At 43.2% G+C, this 23,171-nt stretch overlaps 2 protein-coding genes across 3 annotated transcripts in view; one reads left to right on the top strand and one right to left on the bottom strand.

Moving 5' to 3' along the window:
- Positions 1-23,171, bottom strand: part of CMSS1 (cms1 ribosomal small subunit homolog) — a 1,251,672-nt gene that overhangs the window by 401,622 nt on the left and 826,879 nt on the right. The window lies entirely within an intron of this gene.
- The window catches only part of FILIP1L (filamin A interacting protein 1 like), an 840,953-nt gene that overhangs the window by 131,014 nt on the left and 686,768 nt on the right, over positions 1-23,171 (top strand). For both annotated transcript variants that reach the window (XM_069204872.1, XM_069204871.1), the window contains exon 2: positions 20,301-20,354. The gene's annotated coding sequence lies outside the window, so the exon portion shown is untranslated. The remainder of the gene's footprint in view (positions 1-20,300; positions 20,355-23,171) is intronic.

The following is a 23,171-nucleotide window of genomic DNA, read 5'->3' as shown; positions in this document are numbered from 1 at the left end:
CACCTCGGGTCAACTGCCATTCATGAAGTGCCTGTACCAGAGTTCATCCGTCCTACTGCCAAAAAGATCCCACCAAGTGGTTCATCACCTGAGAACTCCTCTGGCAGTCCAGTTACTTCCAGAGGCAGAAAGCCTCCTCCCACAGGGCCCAGGACGCCAGCTGGGGGGGTTGCATGACCACCTGACAGTTTGTGAGTACCTGAACCAGCCTGCCTTCGATAGCAGGCAGGAAGGCCTTTGACACCGAACCAAACAACATCACTCTCAACTCCAACAAATTGTGCAGGAGACTCTCCGCAGAAGACCGGAGGCGTCTGATCTCTGACCCGCTCAGATGCCCACCCCAACCCAGCAGTGATGCATCCGCGACGACCGCCAGGTCTGGATGGGGCAAGGAGGGGGTCAGCCACTGGCCCAGTAACCACCACTGCAGATCTTTTGCAATTTCCTCCGCAATCTGGATACAGTCTTACAGATTTCCTTGGTGTTGTGCCCGGTGGGACTTGAGGTTTCTGCAGAACCCATAATGCTACCTGTCCAGGACAACACTCCTTTGTCAAGGAAAATGCATGTGGCCAAGAACCCCAAGAGTCTCAGAGTCATCTGTACTGAGATCTAGGGCAGAGCCCAAAACATTAGGATCATTGCCTGAATTACCTGGAGTCCCCGGTAAAGGCACTAATCCCTACCACAAAGAGAATGGTTCTGTTGAAAGGAAGTGTATGCAAAAGAGATGCGACTTTGGCACGTTGATGGTGAAGCCCTATAATTTTAGAACATTTGCTGTCATCTGGAGGTGGTTGATGACTGGCTGGGGCGAGCCCACTTTCAACAGTCAGTCATCGAGGTAGGGGAAGGCTGCTACCCTCAATCTCTGAAGGTGTGCTTCAACCTCCACTGTCACCTCTGTCCACACTGAGGGACACTGCCACCATCCAGTCTACAAGGTCCACAGTAGACAGAAACTATGCTAGAATCAGCATATTGAACTTGTCTTTCCACAGGAAGGTGTTGAGGGGGAAGGTTTGAAAAAGGACAAATGCCTCAGTCCTTCTTAGGCACAAGGAAGTAGCAGGAGTAACACTGAGCACCTACCTCTGAGACCAAACCCTTTCTATGGCCTCTTTGGCAAAAGGGGTCTGCACTGCCTGCTATAAGACAGCCAGTCCTCCGTTAGCCACTCTAAAGGTGGAAGGTGCAGTGGCAAAGAAAGGAATGGCAGGACTTAGCCTCGATGTACAGTTTGGAAGATATACTTGTCTTTAGTGTTAGCCTGCCACCATTGGAGGGAATATCGGATCCTGCCTTCAACAGGGTGTCTGTGTGCCAGAAAGGACACACTACAGTGGTTTTGCAGGATGCGGTTATAAGAGGTTGGCAGATTGGGCTGCACCTTGTCTGTTCTGTTCCCGTTTTCTCTGAAAATGCCATTCTCTCCCACAAAAGAGCTACTGGGCTAGAGGAGGAGACTTGGGCTGGTGAAATGGAAAGCCACAGAGTGAACTTGGTGATAAAATTTCCTTGTGAAAGCAGAAAGGCCTGGGAATGGGCTATGGCTCTGCTCTCTATGAACCTTTCGAAGTCGGGTCTACTTTGTCGCTGAAATATTGATGGCTATCAAACAACATTTTTTAAATGCTTTTACTAGGGTTTTACAATGTATACAAAAACAGCAGAGCAATATACATTGATACACTGTAAATTACAAAGGTATGCCAGAGTATGGTGAACCACAGCATAATACCTAGTACTGAATGAAACAAAGTGATGCAATTACCATATATGTTCTCCACAAATAAAACTCAAGAATAGGAATGGGTTCGGAGGCATACAAAGTATGTGATTTAAGAGCCAATGTCTGGTGGGACAGGTATTGTGGGTATGCGGTGGTAGACGTGGCAAAGGCAGGGCACGTAGGTGGGCTTGTGATATGTCTATGTTATGCAAATCTGCAAAGGGTTTGGGAGGGGCCAGGGGTTGATACTGATAATACTGAGTCTAGAAGAGGGTGTTCATGATGAGCTGTCTGGGGTGGGGTGTTGGGGGCGGTTGGATCACAGGGGGATCATCCTGGGACATACTAACAAGGAATTGTGTCAATAGAATATCACATTCTGGCGATATGGGGCACTTGCAAATGTGGTACACTTCCTTATAGCAGAGGGTGATTGCCTCAGCAGTCTCCCATTTACAGACTGTGCTCTGCCAAGCCATTAGTTGGTGAGCGGACGGGGACCCTCTAGTGAAGAGTAAGTGTCCTTTTGGTGAGTAGTAAGGCCAGGCTGGGGAAATGTGTGTGCATTCTGAGTTTCTTTCTACGTTTGAAAATACCAAGGGCGCAAACCTTACATGTCAGCAAGTTTGGTGACCTCGCGGAGTGTATTATGGAAATCTTGTCAGTAAGCGATCAGGGAGGGGCAAGACCACAGCATGTGGCAGAGATCTGCATCCCCTGAAATGCAATGGGGACAACTGCAGTGGGAAAGTAGTGGTTGAGTTGAGCTAGCGTTAAGTAGGCATGGTGGAGGATATGGAATTGAATGTTCTTGAATCTGGCATTTCTTAAAATGGTGTTGGGGAAATTTGTTGCTTGAGTCCATTCCTTATCATTCAGCACTCTCCCAAGCTCATCCTCCCACTTAGCATGGAGAGGTCCCAAAGAGGTTTCAAAGTGACTTCAGATCATTCTGTGGAGCCATGTAATCAGATGCCCACCCTTTTCCATGGTGAGGAGTGTCTGAAGAACAGCGTGTGTGTGTGAGGTGCGGTGGCAGTGTTCTCCATAGCTAGTCGACCATAGTGTGTGGCAAGTGTTATGCAGTTGGCAGCATGTAAGGAACTGCCCAGCTGGGAGGTCATGATATGCCTGGATGTGTTTAAAGGAGAGGAGATGGCTGTCCGAGAACAGGTCACCGGCCATGAGAAGGGAGCGAGCCCACACGGTGTGCAGTAGTAAGGGAGCATAAGTGTCTGGGTAGTGCTGGAGGCCCTGTAATGGGAACCCTGGAGTACATGGCAGGACCTGCTGGTGAGACAGCGGGTTCTAGTGATAAACTTGGAAGCAACCTGTACCTGCAGCAAGCGTGGAGGGTCTGGCGCAGCTCGTGGGAGTAAGAATCTGTGAATAATGGTGGTGGTAAGGGGTGGGGAATGATAGCATGTTTCCTCAAGGTTGCCTTTAGCTATCCACTGAGCCACCCATTGCAATTGGGACGTTAGGAAGTAAGCTTAAAATGAACGGCGAACACTGGCCCATATAATTTCAATTAAGAGTGAGTCGAGTTCCTGAAAGAAACTGTGGGGAGGTACCCCTGGAAGGTTGGTGAAGTACTACAAAAGATGTAGTAGGATTACCATCTTTGACGGAGCAATTTTCCCTGTTGTGGCAAGCAATAGTTTCTTCCAGAAGGATACCAGGTACCCCACATGCTGTGAGAGCAGGCTGTAATTTGCCTTCAAAGAGGTCAGAAGGGGAATGTATTGGCGATCACCTATGTATCTGACTGCGGAATTCTTCCCAGAGTAATTCTCTGCGGGGCTAGGCCAGTGTGAAGCAGGTAGCTAGAGGATTTGCCCCAGCGATGCCCCAGTGTTTACCAGCTTGGTGAAGGTGGATAGTGTGTGTATGGTAGGAGACGTCCTCTGATACCCATTCGGGAATAAGTAGTTTCAGTCCAGGTTCAAAACTAGGCAGACAGCGAAAGGGAACCGCCCCTTGACCTGATCCCAGACATGGAACAGGAGCCAAAGATTAAGAGAGGTGCTGCCTCTGGGGACAGACCCATTCTGGTCCAGGTGAATGAATTCCGGAAGAATTTGGGAGTATCTAGTGGACAAGATTTTGCCCAATATTTTGTAGACCTCCCCAGTATAGCTGTTGGGTGGTAGGATGAAACACAGATAGGGTCTCGGCTCTGTTTCGGAAGACAAATCAGTTAGGACTCTCAAAGAGAAGCTGGTAGCTCGTCCAGGTGCAGAGCCTTGCTGTGCATCTCAGCTAAACTGGATCCCAAACCTTCAGTAAAAGTGCTGTAGTAGTCAATAGAGAGGCCGTCATGGCTGTTTTTTTTTGTTCCTGGCCAAGTCTTGGATCGCCTGTTTAACATCTGCTGGCTTTTTCACAACATCCTAAGTGTTGCGCTGGGATGCTGTGATGCAGGTCAGAGAGACTTTATGTAAGGAACGAGTTTCTGACCCTATCTGAGTCATTGAGAGGAGCTTTATAAATGGTAGTGGAACCTATACAATTCAAAGAGGATGCCATGCTGCGCATCTAGGACCGGGCCAGAGAAGGAAGCCAGTGCAAGAATTGGAGTTTTCCATTGTTCCTCGCAAATCAGGTCGACGAGGAGGTGACCGTTTTAGCTGGATATATGGTGAGGGTAAAGCATTGTAAGCGCTCCAAGAGAGCAGCATGTCGGCGTTTATCCTCTACCAACACGGGCTGGCTGGATGTGTTTTGTTCAACTTGGCGTACCATCTCTCTGGTTTCTCTATCAAGTTTTCTACGGGTGCCCACTGTTTCCTGAATACAATTACCATGGGTGACTACTTTAAAAGCATCCTAATCAAGAAGCTTATTAGAGGCCGTGCCTTCGTTGTCGGTGAAGTAACTGCATATACGCGATTCCTGGGTGTCTCAGAAATTGGGGGCCTCTAGGCAGTCTCAGGGTAGACCAAAACACAAATGATGGACAGAATGCGGAACCAATCAAACATTCACCCCCAGTCACAGATCTGGGTTTAATCCATCAATTCATTTGCTCACCATGCCACCCCAGATTGAACCCAGCCGTATGCAAATCAGTCTTGACCCTGTTCCTCATGGGAACAGTCCAGCCCGAACTGCCAGGCTAGGTCCTCCCTGGACCGGAAACAAGTATCCTGGGACTGGTTTCAGGGCTTCACCCTTCATGAGCCAGGCTAGCTTGAATCCAGTGGCATAGTGAGCCCGGGACCCAGGGTTGCATCCTGGCGTCTGATTGTTCTTGACAACATATAGTTTGCCTTCATGGTCCCAGATGGCTTTCAGGTTCTCCTGGGCATAGCTTCCACAGTCCCTGGAGTTATGGTCCGACGCCACAAAACAGAAGCATACTTTGTGCAGATCGGTCACAGATATCTGTTTGTGACAGTTCCTTCTGGTTTTGGAGGTGACATTTCCCTTGCATACTGGTACAGTTCTCAAAAAAGTGTGGTCAAGAGAACAGGCAGAAGCTCTGGATATGAATCTGAAGGTGTGAAAACCAAGGATCTGATGTCAGCACATGTGGGTGGGGGTTATATGTAACTCCGCTCCTCACTTCTGAAGTGGAACAACATTACTGCAGTTAGAATGTCCATCAGAAAGTTGCATACTCTGCTAATTTTTGAACATCATTCCTACCATATTGTTAGAACCTCTCTCAGAGGGCCATGGGCGAGCAGGGCCCAACTGTGGTGGGGGAGGCCTTTTACTCCTGATGCCCATTGGCAATACCTACTATAGATTCCGCTCAACTGGGCCAAGTACCCCTTCTGCACTTGACTCTCAGTGATAGCTGTGATCGAGCAGTCAAGGCTCCCTAGAGGGGGATGTAGATTCAGGTCAGTGAACACGATTCATAACTCATACAAACAGAACGAACAATATATCGATTACTCACTTTTATAAAAAAAAAAAAAGTATTTTATTTCCAACTCTACACATGCAAAGAAATACACATTCAAATGGAACAACAGAATCCCCTTTGAGGTTGGAGCTCTAGCAGTTGTCTGGCGAATCCCTGTCTCACTCTCTTCTTCTAACATGTTTGGACAGGTGATGTTCCCTCGCCAAGCAGGCCTTGACCCCAGTCCTGGTCACAGACAGAAGCCTGTCTGATTGCTTGGCAGATTAGACATTTTTGAGGACTCAACCTCCTTTTCTTATAGTCCTTTTCCACAAACCCAAATGTGATTTAGGGTCGGAGTACTTGAAGTTTTATGTTGGGGTTCTGCTTCTTTTAAAGTGGACACTTCTCTCTTTCCTCATTAAAGATGTCTGTCACAGCAGGAATGACTCCAAAGCTGATTGACCAACACCACAATTCACGGGGGTGACTAGAGTTCACACCTGGATGTCAGCCATGGTGATATGTGCATCAGAACTTTAATCCCAGGCTCCCAGCCCTACTCTTTAAAATTCCCTTAAAAGCCCCATCTCCCTTTCTGAGACATGTCTAGGCCCCCTTCCTTGTGACCTATCACTGAATCAAAGAGCAACTCTTGAAGTGCAAGGTACGTCTCTCCCTTCCCTCCAGTGTGTGTCCCTCCCAGCTCACAGGATGCAGCCATCTATATATCTGTCTGAGGGGGATTCTTCTCCTCCTCATGTCTTCACCAGGCAGGCCTGGGTGTCACAGATTGGAACCCAGGGTCTTCCATATAATGCACTTTTGCAGGCACATTTACTCAGTGTACACCCACATCACACTTACACTCCAGCACCAATATCGTTATGCCATGTACCCTTGCATGTACATGTGCATTCAACACACACAATTAGTCTGCGTGCACTGTTTAGTGCTGAAGCTTTTCTATATTCAACCAGGATGTGCTTTTGAAAAAACACACACCACCAGTACCCACTCTGACCATGTTGGTGCTGCACAACCCTTCAACCTTAGTGTATTGTACCTCACACAAGTACACATACACCTAGCACATCCTCTCAGTGCTCACGCCCGCACAGCACTTCTTTCACGTCATGTATTCCTCACAAGCATACATATGCTCAGCACATGCACCACACTCACTGTACTAAAGGTAATGCTGTATCCCTGTACTGTACCCTTCCCAGGCACACATATAACCACACGGAGTCTACTTCCACAATAATGCAGCACTCCGCATCTACCTGATGCAGCCAAGAATGAGTTAAGCACACAGCTGCTTAACTTTAAAGAGGCCAGTGATTCTGTAGACCTTACTTCAGTGACACAGGGTAAAAAGGTCCTGTTCCCTACTACTGATCACAACACAATATGCTGCCACTACTGCGTTCCTGATGAAGGCTGTAGCCTTTTACCACTATAAGGGTAGTGGTTTGGGTGCCCCTCTTGGTTAAACAAGACTGCGATCCATAAGAAAGGCCTATATCATGGCGCACACCCATGATCCATGTTCGTCTATGACAAAAATAAGTCAGCATTAGAGATCCAGGCAACAGCAGAGTTAGGCATTCAGGGCAGGTGTACACATCTTTACAATGCAGAGGACTTCTCGATCGCAATACTTATTTTATAAAGCTACTGGAAAAGGCAGGCACTACTCAACTTTTGTTGAAAAACACATTTTGCTAGAGACTACACATGCAAAAAGAACAGATGATGGATGGAATGCTGTACAATGCAAACATTCACCCCCAGTCACGCCATGCCACTCCGTTTGGACACGGGCATATGCAAATCAGTCTTGGTCCTGCTCCCCATGAGAACAATCCAGCCCGAACTGCCACACCAGGTCTTCCCTGGACCGGAAACAACCATCCTGGGACCAGTTACAGGATATTATCCTGCATCAGCCAGGCTAGCTTGAATCCAGTGGCGCAGTGAGCCCGGGACCCATGTCTGGGCCTGCCCTTCCAACTTGGGGAGACAAATGCAAAAAGAACAGATGATGGACGGAATGCTGAACAATGCAAAAATTCATCCCAGTCTCAGATGTGAGTTTAATCCATCTTTTTTTTGTTTTGCAAACCATGCGTTTCCAGTTTGGACTTGGACATACGCAAATCAGTCTTGACCCTGCTCCATCATCTTGGTGCGTTTGCTATGTTCGCTCTAATTGGCGAACGGTATGCCCAGACGTGGGCCCCTTGCTTGCTGTGCCCCTGAATTCAAGCTAGCCTGGCTGATGAGGGGTGATCCCCCGAAACCATTCCTGGAATGCATGTTTCCAGTCCAGAGAGGAGCTGGCCTGTCAGTTAAGGCAGGAATGTTCCCATGGGGAGCAGGGTCAACACTGATTTGCATATGGTTAGGTCCAAACTGAGGTGCCATGGTGTTAACCCAGATCTCGACTGGGGGCGAGGGTGAGTGTCTGAAAAGTTTGAGCACTCTGTCCATCATCTTGTTGTGCTTGCTATGTTCGCTCTAAGTGGCCAAGTGTATGCTCAGACATGGGTCCCTTGCTCGCAGTTTCACTAAGCTAGCCTGGCTGATGAGGGATGATACCCAGAAACTGGTCCCAGGATGCGTGTTTCCAGTCCAGAGAGGACTTGTCCTGGCAGTTCAGACGGGACTGTTCCCACGGTGAGCCGGGTCAAGACTGATTTGTACTGATTCAGAGATACCCTGAAACCGGTTCTAGGATGCTTGTTTCCAGTCCCGGGAGGACCTGGCTTGGCAGTTCGGGCTGGACTGTTCCCATGGGGAACAGGGTTAAGACTGATTTGCATATGGCTGGGTCCAGACTGGGGTGGCGTGGTGAGCAAAAAAACAATGGATTAAACCCAGATCTTTGCGACTGGGGGTGAATGTCTGCATTGGTCAGCATTCCGTCCATCATCTGTTCTTTTTGTATTTTCAAACTAAGGGCCTCATTTATATGTTGGCGGTATGTATACTCTATCGCAATAGCAGCAAAGTATATTTACCGCCAACATGAAGGTCCGCCTGCCCGATTTAAATTCAGGAAGACCTTCAGTTTGGCTACAGCGGTGACTACTCTGTCATCGTCATTGCCAAACCTCTCTGACGCCCCAGCAGAATAAGGGATGTCACAGAATGGCTACCTGTCTGCCCACCGAATCAGAATGAGCGAACATGTAGCCATTTTTTAACTGTCTGTCACCACCAGGCAAACCCTGGCGGTGAGGGACAGTAAAAACCAAATGGTCCCCCGGCCATGGGAGATGACTCCAATGGCAAGGGGAACATTACTTTATTTTATTTTCAAAAATAGAGTCCCGCTTTATAGATTTTATTTTTAAAAATAACAAAGGAATACAGTTTGCTGCAGGGTTGTGTCTTGCTGACCAGTCCTGCACCACACAGCGTATTGCATTTACAGGAACCGCTGTCAATTAACCCAATCAGGATGGGTGGACATGTAGCCATTTTTAGGGTCGAGCCTGCGTTGCATGCGCTCGCGCATGTGTATACAGAGAGACTCTTTTGTATTTAGAAAAGGGCTCGGAGACCTGTCAACTTCACGTCAGTGCTTTTTATTGGTTCGTGGGCTTCCCTAATAATATCTACTTGCTTTCATTAGTCGAAGGCACCCATATGTCATGCCTTTTCTGGTGGCAAGCCCTCCTCGAGCGCAGCGACTAAGTACAGAAAACATGCGAGGCTCGCTGTTTTCCATCGGGCTCGTGGACTTTTTTTTTCTCTAATTTAAAGCGCGATCTCGCTTGGCAGAAGTCGAGCGCTTTACATACTTGATTTCACTTTTTCGGGTTATGTACATAAATGCGCTTTTGCCCGATAGATGAAAAGTCGGGTTAAGAGTTTACAACACGATCAGCTCTAACATGAGCAAACGTGAAACCCGTCGCATTGTTAATGCTTGTTTTTACTGCTATCCACTGCCAGGCAAACCCTGGTGGCAAGGGAAAGTAAAAAACAAATAATGTTATCCCCACCATGGAAGATGACTCCCATGGCAAGGGGAACATTACTTTTATTTTCAAAAAACATTCTCGCTTTTGGGACATTCTCTTTGAAAATAAAAAAGAATACTGTTTGGTGCAGGGTTCATCATGCTGACCAATCAGTGGATTGCATTGACAGGAACCGGCATGACAGCAGTTCCGGTTAATGGCTTATAAATAACGGCCAGCTTGGCGGGCATTTATAAATCCGGCAGTCGGGTCCTCCATCGGGTCCTACATCAGGTCCTCCATCAGGGCAACTTAGCGGAACAACATCCCAACCACCAGCATATGAATGAGACCCTAAATTCTATGCATAAATCTACATCTACCTGTATTCTCTTCAACAGCACCAAGAGACTCCAGCTAAAGTGAAAGTTGCACTTAAAAATACGCTTACATAAAAATAAATGCATACAAAATACACCATAACAGAGTGAATACATTTACAAGGATGCAATTGAGAGGCTTCAGGATAACTTTTAAACCTTTCCACGATGCTTTGTCAGGGAAATTAAGTTAACCTTGGGATCTGCACAATCTGGCTAGGTAGGGCAACCAAGCTGATTTGGAGTGAGTGTGGAGCAAGTGATCATCATCTCCCCGTCCTTACTCCTACCAGTACAATTTGACTGAAGATGGTAGGTTTTGTATGGGTCTAACTAGTTTATTGAATTCAATATTGTTATACAGCATGGCTTTTACCTATTATTGGGTGCCAGTGTGCTTTGCAGATCACAAACTCAAGATGCATTGAGTCTCAAGTAACATGTATAGGCAAGAAGTTCAGTAACAAATATAGAAGAATTCTGGACAGGTTGTGGAGAGAGAAACAGAAGGAAATATTCAAATTGATCACTATAATTAGAAACTCTGAGAGTAGATCATGGTATGTAGATACGAGAAAGGCAGGAAAAAAAGAAAGAAAGGAAGAATTAGGAATTGAACAAAAATTTTGTATATGAGTGTTTTTAACTTTCAACAGAAGTGGAGGCGGCTTTCTTCATGCCTTAGTTTGAGTAGTAATCATTTCATCAATGAAGTAGCTGCTCCCCTGAATATTTCCGAGGTGGCTGTGTAAGAGGCTAACATTTTTAATTCCAGGCAAAGCACTGTTTTCTTCCTGCCCCCTTTGCTTCCTCAGATAACTTTGAGCCATCCTGATGGTCAGTAGGTTTTTGAAATATGAGTGCTTGGAAGAGTAGGCAGGCTGGTTAGTCGCTCATTCTGGCCTTTACTGGTAGCCAGTAGAGGGCTTTCAGCACAGCAATTAAGAGGTTAGATGTCCTTGAGTCAGAAACAAGTTGTGCAACTGAGTGGGTTACAGCTTTCAGAGAGTCAACAGAACTGATTAATGAACTATTTCCACTGTTGAACATGAATAATGACTCGGTGTCCAACGATTTTAGAAGGCATGTCCTTTGATGTAGAACAGTTCCAGCAGATTTCATTGGCTGATCAATGTAAGAGTTCATGGATGATGGTGTCACACCAGAATTCCAGGGACTTGACAGTTTTTTTTTTTTTTACAGTGAGGCAGAAACCATAAAACTTTAGTTAGCTCACTCAGTGAAACTGAATAGAAGCTATAGTGCAAATGTGCTAATAAAAGCATAAATGCAGTCTTTTATATGTGCTTTCAGGAGTTTTGGGGACATCCACTTTTGAAGATTTTGAAAGTAGGATTTGTGTGTTACCTCAGCTAATGTGGAGATTTTTTAAGTTAATTTGACTATTGTCAAGGTACTGATGAACTGACACTTGTCCCCTCCATCAAAATGCTCAGCCACTATTTGTAAAAGGTAAACACTGGTGGACCTAGGATTGAGTGCTGTGCTGTACGTTACTACTTCAGCGACACGTCGTGAGAAGGATAAACCCTTACGTACATGTAGTTTTAAAACTGGGTCAGAAATCAAGAAGAAAATAGGTAATCAGTTACATCGTAGACAACATCAGCAAAACAATAAAAATCATCTTGGCTTAACCACATGTTAATGTATGTCCGAAAAAGTGCACTGTTTCAAAAGAAAAAGTGCATTGACTTTATGGATCAGGGTGAAGGCCTCTAAAAGTGGAAAACTTTAATTTACAAAAATCTACTTGTCTAAATAGAGGTTTTTGCCAAATAACCAAAAGCACATTTAAATGCTATTGATTTTACTGTTTATGTTAACAGAGAGTAGGGGGAGAATATTAAGGAAAAACAGTAGAAAGGTATCTACATGAGGTCTTTCCTGTTTGGCCAAACACAGAGCTAAACATACATTTCATTTTAGTATTTAAATCTTTCTAGTTTAATTTACCTCCTTCAGCTCTCGTTTGATCTCACAACATAGCCCCGCCTTGCTCCTTACACTCCCTGCCTTCTAACCGTCCCCATGTGCATCTCATCCCTGTGGTTTAGATTTTTTTAAATCCTCTGCTCCCTCTGCACACCAATTCAGTTTCCCTCTTGATCCCTCTCTGTTAAGTTTAAACATGGCCTCAAAGCCAACTTCCTTGGACTTTCAAACACAAAAGATGTCGGGAAAAGGATTGTAAATAATCTAGCTCACTGACTATTGCTTTGGGTAGCGTTCCAACCCATGGTTTTTCACTCACTGTGCCAGCCTAGACAGAGGCCCGCCTTACACAAATCAGTATTGATTGACCCTGCTCCTTATGAGATCAGCCCAACTTGAACTTTCAGACAAGGCCCCCTCCTGAAGGGACGACGGGCAACACGAAAAGGGCGTCCGCCTTGGTAGGCCTATCAGTGAGGTATAGATAGTTTGGATCTCTTTGTGAGTCCACAGTGTCTGCCTCCCACATTTTGTGTAATTTTCCTATTTATGTCCATGTCCCACTAGTCAAACTGTGATTTATCGTTTCCGTCCACATAACCACTGACAACACTGGCAATATTCCAAAGTAATTACTGAGGCTACGTACATCGCGTCTGTTTCTAGGGTTTATCTTAAGTACCTAAAAGTATATGCTGGACGAAGATGCCACTTCTGCCATGTTAATTAAATGTAAAAACTGCACAACAATACATTCCAAACGGTATAACCTAATGTTTAAACATATACCTGCAGTAACACGCATATGAATGCGTTCATACAAGTTGTTTCACCAATAGCCGTAGTGTATTTGCATTGTGTCCCTTCTAACCTGCAGGTCACAGGTTCAGACCCTAGAAAGAAGGCTCAGTGGGTCATGCCATTGAAAGGGAATTCTTGTGCAGCCTAGAGATCAAAGGTTCTAGTCCTCGGAAGTAGTTCAGTGGGTTATGCTTTTGCTGCAAACGTTTGTGTGAACTGCTTGGCATAAATGTGTATCTTTGCAGGACGTCATTCTTCAGACGTTAATAAAATGAATGCCACTGAGTTGTGTGGTCGTGTGGAATGCCAAACATAATTTGGTTTGTGCTGTGTGCTATTTCAATTGGCATCATTGGTTTAATTATACCTATACACTTTCATACATGATACTTTATAAATTATTGTTTTTTTTAAGACAGGATGCAATATATTTCAGTTCTCTTTCCATTACATCAAAAGTTTTTTATTTGTTTTAGGAGCTTAAATTAGAATGTTTTCATGTCCTGGTTGACCTGGGCGAGTACATCTTTCTCAACTTTGATGACCTTCTGAGTATGGGTGCCTGTTGTGAGTGCTCAGCTTTGCTAACATTGTGCCCTCATTGACGTATGACTCCTCAAGGTCAGACTGCACTTAAAGAGTGGCTGGGGGCTTTCTCTTTCTATGTCTGCTCTGATGTTCAGCGTGAAGCAAAGCCCTTAATGCAACACCATCTGCATGCAGGATGCTCAGCGTATCCTTTTTTGAATTCTACTGTGTCAGTTCATTCGCTTGTGAGAGATAGTTTTTTACAAGGTGCTTATATTTATGCTGCGTATAATTTGTTGGCTTCTTCTTTATTGCTGACTTGGTATTGGCCAGCATGGACTAGCTTCACTCCTCTCCTTTCCTGTTGTGTTGAGTATGGACCATGTACATAGGCGAGACCTACTGGCTTTGCCAATGTTTGTTTCTGTGGCTCCCCTGCATCCCTGGTGTGACCACAAGAAGGGCAAATCCCACATTTTGAACTCCATTACCTTTTGATCCGATCCTTATTCCACAGCAATTGGAAGTTGTCAGGGTCCATCTTTAAAACTGTTTCTTCTTCTTTAGCCTAGAGGTCTTTTGTTCATTAGGGAAGCCTTGTGTGTGGATCCTAGAAGGGTGAATCCTCTTAACTCAGGTACTGATCATGTGAAAGACCAATACAGTGGTCAAAATCTAGTGAAGCTGTCCTGTTTTTCATAAGTTTAATGCAACAGAAATTTTCAATGTATTACAGTGTTTCCAGGGGTCCCTTTGCCACTTTCCTCGAGAGATTAGAGGAATCGTCTCCACATACCCACGTGATCATTGTGCATTATTTATGTAAACTACATTAAATACACGTTTCTTAAGTTCTTGGGGCAGCTGGGATTTATACCATTGAGCCAGGGTGGGAAAATGTACACGAAAGCCACAAAATTGAACTGGTGTTTTGCTAACATTTTCGGGTAAAATATTTCCGAGATTGAGCATTGTAATATTTCTACAGCCGTTTTCAATATACAAATTCGCTAACTTGAGCAATATATAGTAATAAATGCTACTAGGAAACATCCACCCTAAAACATGGCCTATGAAGATGCTAATGGAAATGGAGAAGGTTTTGTTCTCTGAAGATTAACAGACTTCCGGCAACAGCACATTCATGTCCAATGCCCTTCTCCTACAAAGGCTGCAACACAAGGTGCCTCTCGTCTGCTTTAGGATGTTTCAGTCACCCAGATGTTTTACTGAAAACAAATCCTCAGTTGATGGAATATCATGGAACTCCTTGCTCGATGCAGCGTTGAAAACTTCTGCTGGAGAGATCTAGAACTTTTCCAAGTGTGAAGGCAACTTTTTCACTGGAACTAAACCTCAGTGCCAGGCTGTTAGATCCATCAGCCTTAGTGTGGTCTTCCCCCAAATGTTCTGCCTGCTTACCTCATATTTTTGCTGATTATTTCTGTTGCACTTGGGACTCCGCGCACTTCAGCACTACTGACCAGTGCTAAAGTGCATCTGCTCTCTCCCTAAAAACATAGTAACTTTGGTGTATCCACAATTGGCATATTTTATTTACGTGTAAGTCCCTAGTAAAGTCACTATATGTGCCCAGGGGCCGGGCCCTGCTACTAGTGTGCCTGCAGGACTGGTTGAGTCACCCACTTAAGGAGCCCCTTAAACATGGCTCAGGCTTGCCACCACAGAGCCTGTGTGTTCAGTTCAACTGTCATGTCAACTTGGCATTTAAGACCTCTGCAAAGCCTTAAACTCTCCTCTTATTACATACATCTCCCCTAAGGTAGGCCTAAATGGGCCATAGGGCAGGGTGCTATATAACTAAAAGGCAGGACATGCACCTTTGAGTTTTACGGGTCCTTGTAGTGAAAAACTCCCAAAGTTGTTTTTCACTACTGTGTAGCCAACCCCTCTCATAGGAGTAACACTGGGAATTCCTTATTACATTTAATAAGGTGTAATTTGAGAAGGAGTAGCTATGTCATGTTTAGTACCTATGGAACTGTAATGACAAATCCTCATTAATGGAAAAGTTGGATTTATTGTTATAATTATGAAAATGCCTCTTTTAGAACGTTGGCATTTTCCTGCTCTTTTCCCTGTGTGCCTGCAGCCTGTCTCTAATACATGTCTGATTTGGGGTGACAGCTGGTTTTCTGCATTCCCTCTAGACAGCCTCACACAAAGGAAAAGTTGATGTGACTGAGTGGCCATCTGCATGGTAATAGGTCATCCGGGCAGGGTGGGAGGGAGGAGCTGACACTTATACCTGAATAGGTAGTGTTGTGATCACAAACAAAGGAATGCTTAACCCCATGTAGTCAGTCTGGAGCTAGGGCAGGAACAAAGGTCCTCTGTGCACTTCAAAGGATTTTCTTTGAAGTCACTCCCACTTGAAGGCACAACTGGGTACAAGTACTGGACCTCTGGCCCGACTAAATCAGTACACTTTTGGACCTGTGGATACTCTGCCAGGAAGAATGACTACTGAGCTGCTACAAGGCCTGCTACTCTGCTGCTCTGGAAGAACTGCTTTTCTGCTGGGATGACCTGCCTGCTGCTCACTCTCCCTGAGTGAGAAGGACTGGACCTACACCACTTTAACCCAGAGTGACTCCAAGGGCTTGTCTGCTTGCCCCTGTTCTGAAGTCTCAGGGACAGCAATGACTTCCAGCAACTCTATAAGCAACCTGAGCTCTGCCAACTGTGAGTCTCCCCTGCAAAGTGGTGCCAATCCACTCCTGGGATTAGGACATTGCAACTCTGATTGCGCGGCTCAGGATCAATACATTGCCCTCAGCCACAACGCACTGTCTTCGCATCGTTGGTTGCACGGCTCGATGACAACTCATCACCTTCATCGTAACTGCACCGGTGCTCGAGAACATCACATCAATGACTTGTGTGGCTTGACGACGACACATCCCCGATTGCGAGGAACTGATGCATCACCTTTGCATTAGGATTCCTACTGCTCGCATTGCAACTCCGATGTCGATGCAACCCTCCATACAAGGTACTGTTTCAGCGAGACAAGGTTGTTTCCAGTAGCTGGCACGCGCTTGTTCTGAACTGTTGGATTTACTCCAGTCTAGCGTGACCAGATAACTCCGGTTGGAGCTTTAAGCTTCCAAGCGCTACATTTGCAGATATCCTTTAAAAATGAATATCTCGACTTTTACTTTTTGGATTTTTGGCTTTTTTGGTCTTGTTATATTCATAAACACAATGTATTTTCCTAACCTAGTGTTGAGTCATTTTGTGGTGTTTAAAAGTTTTACTGTTTGAAGTGTTTCACAAATACTTTACACATTGCATCTTAAGTTAAGCCTGCCTGCTCTGTGCCAAGTTACCAGAGGGTGAGCACAGGTTAATTTATGGTGTGTAACTGACTTACCCTGACTAGGACTGCAGTCCCTACTTTGACAGGATGCATATTTTTGTGAACTATAGACCCAATTTCTAACATAGGCCTTCCTTCCTCTTCCATTCTGAAAAGTTACATTGATTTTACCAAAAGGTTGATTAACATCTTGATAACAGAAAAAACAAAACACTTATGAGTGTGTGATAAATCCATATTTCCCTATCTTTTTCAAATCTTATGAGAAAAAGAAAGCCAAACATCCGAACTAGTTGTGTAAGCATATGTCCTTTGAAGACAGTTTGTCAGGAGCTTCAAAGGAGTATAATATTTAACATGTAGCCAGGGGTGTGGAATTTAATAAAATATCTACTTGTCCAGGTTGCTTCTTAAATCTACTTGTCTGGTAAAAGAAGCTTCTTGTCCCTTTGGTGCCATGTAGTGCGGCACCAAATTATGGCAGCAATCTCATTATTTAACAGCTCGGATAATAGCCTTTCTGATTATGCCAGGGCTAATACTATAGAAGGGTTTGATTACAAGCAATTTGAAAGTCCTGCTATATGAATGTCCTTATTTTGCCACCTTTCAGCAGATTTACATACTGTGGCTGAAGGAAGCATTAAGTAATAGTTCCAGGGCTGGAATGCCTTGGAATCTGTGCAAACCTACTAACATGCATGTTTTGAGGATTTTCACTAGCTCTTTTCTAATCTTCTTACATATGGAGAAAGGCTTGAAATTTACTCCTAACAAGGGGAAAAGTAGAGGTTCTTCCAGGTTTGGAAAAAAAGTGCTTGGAGGGAAAGTGAAAAGGTAAATGCTCAATAGATTTTCACATGAGCTAATCTACACATGTATATTTGCTCATGCTAAAATACAGTTCAAACGTATTTTCTAGGAGTGCAATTTCGCGGTCTACTTCTGTAAATTCTTGTGAATTTATGAAGGCCAGTAATTTAAAGACATATAATCATGGGTACGCTTTTGTGACTTTCTTTAAGTTTTGGGCCCCTAATTAGGCCTGATGTTTAACAAGACATTTTGTTTTTATTAACATTCTATTTCTCTCTCTGTTTATCTGCTAGCTTTACGGTGAGTGACAGCATTCTGCTGTTCCAGAAGGAAAATCTTGGCACACAAAGTAGTTTTGTTCAATGCCAGGACTTACTTTGGCAATGTGTGCTCAAAAATGTTTTTTGCCAATGTTTGTTACAATGGTGAGGGCCTGGCAACTCCCACAACAATGTTTACAAAAGCCATGTCAAAACAAGACACTAATTGATAAAACCAAAAGACTGACAACCAACGTCAGATTGGTTGGCTTTGCCAGTGCTTGTTTAATTTCATTTTTCCCATATTCTTATTGAAAATGATTACACTGACTTTCCATTATGAATATTGTTTGGAAATACTAGCATGCATCAACACATTTCACTAAATGATGCTTCAAAGGAAAGTACCTAAAATTTCACAGTAATTTAGCAAAATGTATTCTTTTCTCCTACTTTCAGTTTTTTCCTGAACATTTTATTTTGAAAGCAAGAGTCATCAATCTTGCTTACATACTTCTGCAAACATTTACATCTAATCAGAGAGCATTCTGGGAGCATTACATGTAGCCTCCTATTGGTAAACTTTTCAAAGGAGTGTCACTGTTTTTTTTTTTTTTTTACTGGAACCACTGTTAGTAGCACAGTGTGACCATTCAAGAAGGTTTATTTAAAGCGCTTACCCTAATAATAAAGGTTTTGCATTAATGAACCATAACAAACAGCATTAACATATGGACACATATATTACCTCAACTTCAGACAGTTCTTTTAATAATAACACTCAATAAATGATCGTCCAGTCAGTGCTTTTTCTTAAGAAAAGTAAAACTATATGTATTACACACACACACATTACTAAATACTATGCATGCATTTAAAAATATATACATAAGGCAAATTGAAAATTCCTTAGATTACATAATGGATCACATTTAACCCCTAAGGGGTCATGGCCTGCAAAATCACTGTACCCCTCTTATATACCAAACAGCACATCACTATATGGGGGTATCACTTGATAAAAAATAGCTCTATTAGCTTTATCAAGGGTCATCACAACATGTAAACAAGCCTGCCTGCTTTATGAGAGGCCCACCATGGTAAAAAGTAAACAAACCACACGATTAACATCATCACCCTTTCATTATAGTCATTAATCATGTGTACATAAAATCAATAATGTCAATAATACATTGTTAATAAAGCACAGTTAATAAAACATTGAAAATAAAATTAAAATAAACATTACATGTGTCGGTATCTTTTTATACACCTCCAGGCCACTCAAAATGCACCTGTGAAACAAGCTTTGAGAGTGCCATGCGCTCCCTGATGAATAGCAAAAGCTCCAGCCTTGGAAGCACTTTGGAAATCGTGATGAAAATCCTGGAGGTCCTGAATTTTTAGGCCCTGCAAATTTGGTGTTCATTTTTAAAAATCCTTGGAAGGGGGATCTGTTAGCCTCCTGCAGCCTGCCCCATTCTTTCTTTTTCATGCTGGTGGTGTCCCTGGCTGATTTGAGGTCCCTACATGCACCAGAACTTAAAGCAAATTAGCCTTGCAGGGCATTATGTGGCGCTCCCTCTGGGAAGTGTGAATAAGTGATGAGGGGCAACCCCCCACTACGGGGAGAATCACTTTCCTTTTCCTTTTTGGTGCATAGTCAGGTGACTCCTTTTATTTGAATTTTTTTGTTTATAAAGGGGCGCTCGGTCCCACCCAGACATCCCAATCCCCAAATTGGTAGGGCTACCTGTGGAGCCCACTCGCACCTGGCCTGCTCCCTGCATAGCCCGCATCCATCTTGGCCAGAGCATTAGCTGGCAACTACCTTCTCCAATGCCTGCACCATATGGGCAGGGAATCTCAAGTGTTGGGGGCTCAGAGATGGTTACCCAAGGCTCCTTTGTTACCCTGGCAGGGTTGCTGACTGATTCCAACCAACCTGCCACCGCCAGACTGCCAATCTGCTGGACAACTCAAACTGTGCCAATACCATCGGTATTGGTCAGCCGACGTCGGAGATCGGGATAAACAGCCCTCCCAGGGCTGCAAAACGACTGGAGGAAGCCCCAGTTGAGGGACTTCAGAAGGGCGTCAGACTATAGAAATTCCACACCTCTGTACAACATAGTTTATTTGAAAACCGACAGCAATTTAATATTGTAGAGCGATGTAAACGTTCATAGGAAAACCTTTTGTGGGGAAAAGTTGAAAATGCTTCTTGAGCTACATCATTCTTCTAGTCAGAAGTGTCTCTGAAAAAAAAACCACTGTTAGTCATTTTGGAAAGCTACCTATCAGTATGCCCATACATCTACGGAAAAAACATGTTTCTCTTTAAGGTTGCATTTGGTTTTTGGACTGTAATTAATACTGTGTATTAATATAATTATTATATTCCAAGTGCATCATATCTTTGCATTTTTAGTACTTTTCTGTTTATGCATTTTACATTAAATGTATAATTCGTTTTAAGGCTAAAAATAACAAAATTAACTATTATTCTTAAAATATTTTAACTTGACTGAATTAATTAGCAGAAAACTTTCATTTGCTCAAACCTTCTGCTAAGCTTTAACATTGCAAAACACACTATCATTTCGGTGTGCAGTTTGTGTTACAATATTATTTCAACTGTTTTCCCTCAGGATTTTCATAATTACAAATAAGTATACTGGAAGGAGGAAAACGCCACATGAAAGGTGAGTAGAAGCAGAAATATATATATTTAGATAACTGGCTAAAGAATGTATTGACCAATTTTCCGATATATAGAAATTGTTTTTGTATTTACTTTGATTATTCTTCACAAAAATGTGAAAAGTCCATGCTGGGAATTATTGGGTGCTTACTCTTTAAGGTCATTACTTAAGTGGCATTCGCGTTCTCGACGGCAGAACATTTTAAAGGGAATCTGCCAGCAACTTTGGAATGTGAGCTATGCTGGAAAATGATGGAAACAAGCCTGCGATTACTATGTTTTTTCTGATGGCCCTTGTTGATTACTGGGCCCCTAATGAGTGACCAGGCACCCTCCTCAGATTAGGTTGTGTATGGTCTTAAATGTAACAGAGAAAACTTAGGATGAAACTCTTCTTGCCTGACCATAGAGATGCGCCAGCATAAAATTTATCTAAGAATTTCGTGGATTTCGTTTTTTATCAAACCCAGAACCAAGTGTCTGAGTTTATGCATATCTACCACCAGAAGCCTGGTCTTAAAAAGAAGCTAATTAACGGCCAACATCAATTATCCTACAACTTAACAATTACTTAATGGGACAAACAGTTTATGTACATATATTAGCTCGAATAGATTTGGATACAGCCACCGAGTTCAGGTCCATACATTGAGAAGGTTTGTTCATCCTTTCTTGAAACATGCATGTGATACACACTTTAATATAAAAGCAAGTGGAAATAAGTCCAAGTATGTTGAGAGAATGTCAAAAGCTCCTCTGAAGACAATGGAGTGGCTCAGGGCCAATACAAACAACTGACATTGTCCTTGACAGCAGACTACAAAGCTATACTATATCCCCTGCTGCAGCAATATTCTAAAGTGCTTCAGTCTTTGAGATGTGCACATCCATTACAAAATATAATTGAAAGGCTAGCTACTACATAAATGTGCCATGCTGACTAACATACTGCAACTCGGAAAGATCCCCTGTAACATTCATACAATTCACAAGAATTTGCATGTATTAAAATTACTTCTGAGTGTGACAACCCATTAAAATTGTACAATCTTTACAATAATAAGTGACAATATTTTATTTTTGAATTTACTGAATGGAATGTTTGTGTAGTCTCTAAAATCGTACTAGGGAAAAAGCTCCTCCATTCCAGCTATTTTATTGAATTTGTAGCAGGTGGCAAATTGTAACCGAGATAGTGGAATAATACTGCATAACCAGTCGATACCTACCACACAAAACAATACAGTCTTGCAGCATTAAAAATATGATGTCTGTCAAAATCCAAAAAAAGTCTCTCAGATTCCCTCTCCTAGAACTGGCTAATCAGGAAAAATAGGAGGAGGTGGAGGTGATGATCTGTTGTTTGTGTCGGGGAGCACTTGCACTTATCACTGTATCACCCCAAACCACCAGAACAAGCATAGCACCATATCAGGTGCCCCACAAGAATCAGCTGTCTATTCCCTCATAACCTATTTTACAGGTGCAACTTAAAGTGAACATCACAAGTATCTGAAATGAAGTCAAGGGAACTAGTTACAAGGTAAGTCTTGACTTTATACCGTCTCCACATCGCTACACAGGCTGAGGTAAAACCTGTCAAAACCAACTTTCTAAACCCTAGAGGAATGTACTAAAACATGAAGTGTGCGTGGGGGTCGTGTTGGGTGGGAGAAAATAAGGAGTTGAAGAGGGTAGGGGAATGGAAATCATGGATACAATTGGGAGCATAAGAAACCAAAACAATAAAGCGAAAAATGTGAATAGCATGACGGATTTGCACAGAAGGGATACTTTTGTTAGCAAAAGCATTCCGTAGGAACTCAATCAAAATATTGGTGGTGATATGATTTGTGAACTTTGTAGTTATCCAGTGTGCTTAATAGCTCAGCAAAACAAATATAAATTGTGTAGTAAAAACAGTGTGATTTACGGGATCTATGCCATCTAATGCAAACCTATCCCATGGTTTGTCAGGAAAGGTGAGAGGGTAAACCTTCTGATTGTACTTTTTCTTATCAATCATAGCACAAATTAATCAATCTTTGACTTTCTGAAATGGCCAAGAATCCAACCTCAAAAAATAAATGGCGCTAATTCAGCTCCTGGTGGCATTTGTACCTAAATGGCCTTCACGGGCAAAGTTGATTTTGTATTTCAATTCAGCAGGCAGTACAATTTTATCATTTCTTAGGATCATATCTCCCACAATGTTTAATTTGCTTCTGAACTCTAAAAAATCTTTTTTAAGTCCTCAAGTACATCACAGAGACCATTAACAAGCAAGGGCTTCCTTTTCTATTAGACAGTAGTTATGTTCAGAGTTTGTCAATAGCCTGGAGGCAAAAGCCACGACTCTTCCGTTATCATATACTTATTGAGAAAGGTTAGTCCCCAACCCTTTATTACTGGAATCCGTTAAGATAGTTTTACGTTTGCTATCGAAATTAAAAATAAAAAAAAGGGTGGAGATGATGGCTTTTTTATTTTGTCAAAAGACTCTTGGCACTTGGGATCTGACGTGAATGGGACATTATTCTTTAGCAAATTACTTAGTGTTCTGGTGATATTAGCAAAATCCTTAACATATTTGGATTTATAATCTGCTAAACCTATAAATGATTTAAGTTCATCTCTATTGGTAGTACAAAGGGAGTTTTCTCAAGAGCTTTAATTAGGCTGCTCTTAGTTTTGAAACCTTCTTTGCATATGGTATTGACAAACAATTCCCGAATTTGGCATTTATCTGTTTTTTAGAGTAAGACCAGAATCCCTTAACCTACTATGATGAATGTAAATTAGGGTCATACTCTGCACC

Source organism: Pleurodeles waltl, chromosome 8 (genome assembly GCF_031143425.1).
Source record: "Pleurodeles waltl isolate 20211129_DDA chromosome 8, aPleWal1.hap1.20221129, whole genome shotgun sequence".
NCBI classification, from domain to species: domain Eukaryota; kingdom Metazoa; phylum Chordata; class Amphibia; order Caudata; family Salamandridae; genus Pleurodeles; species Pleurodeles waltl.
This window is presented reverse-complemented; position numbering and strand designations above follow the sequence as displayed.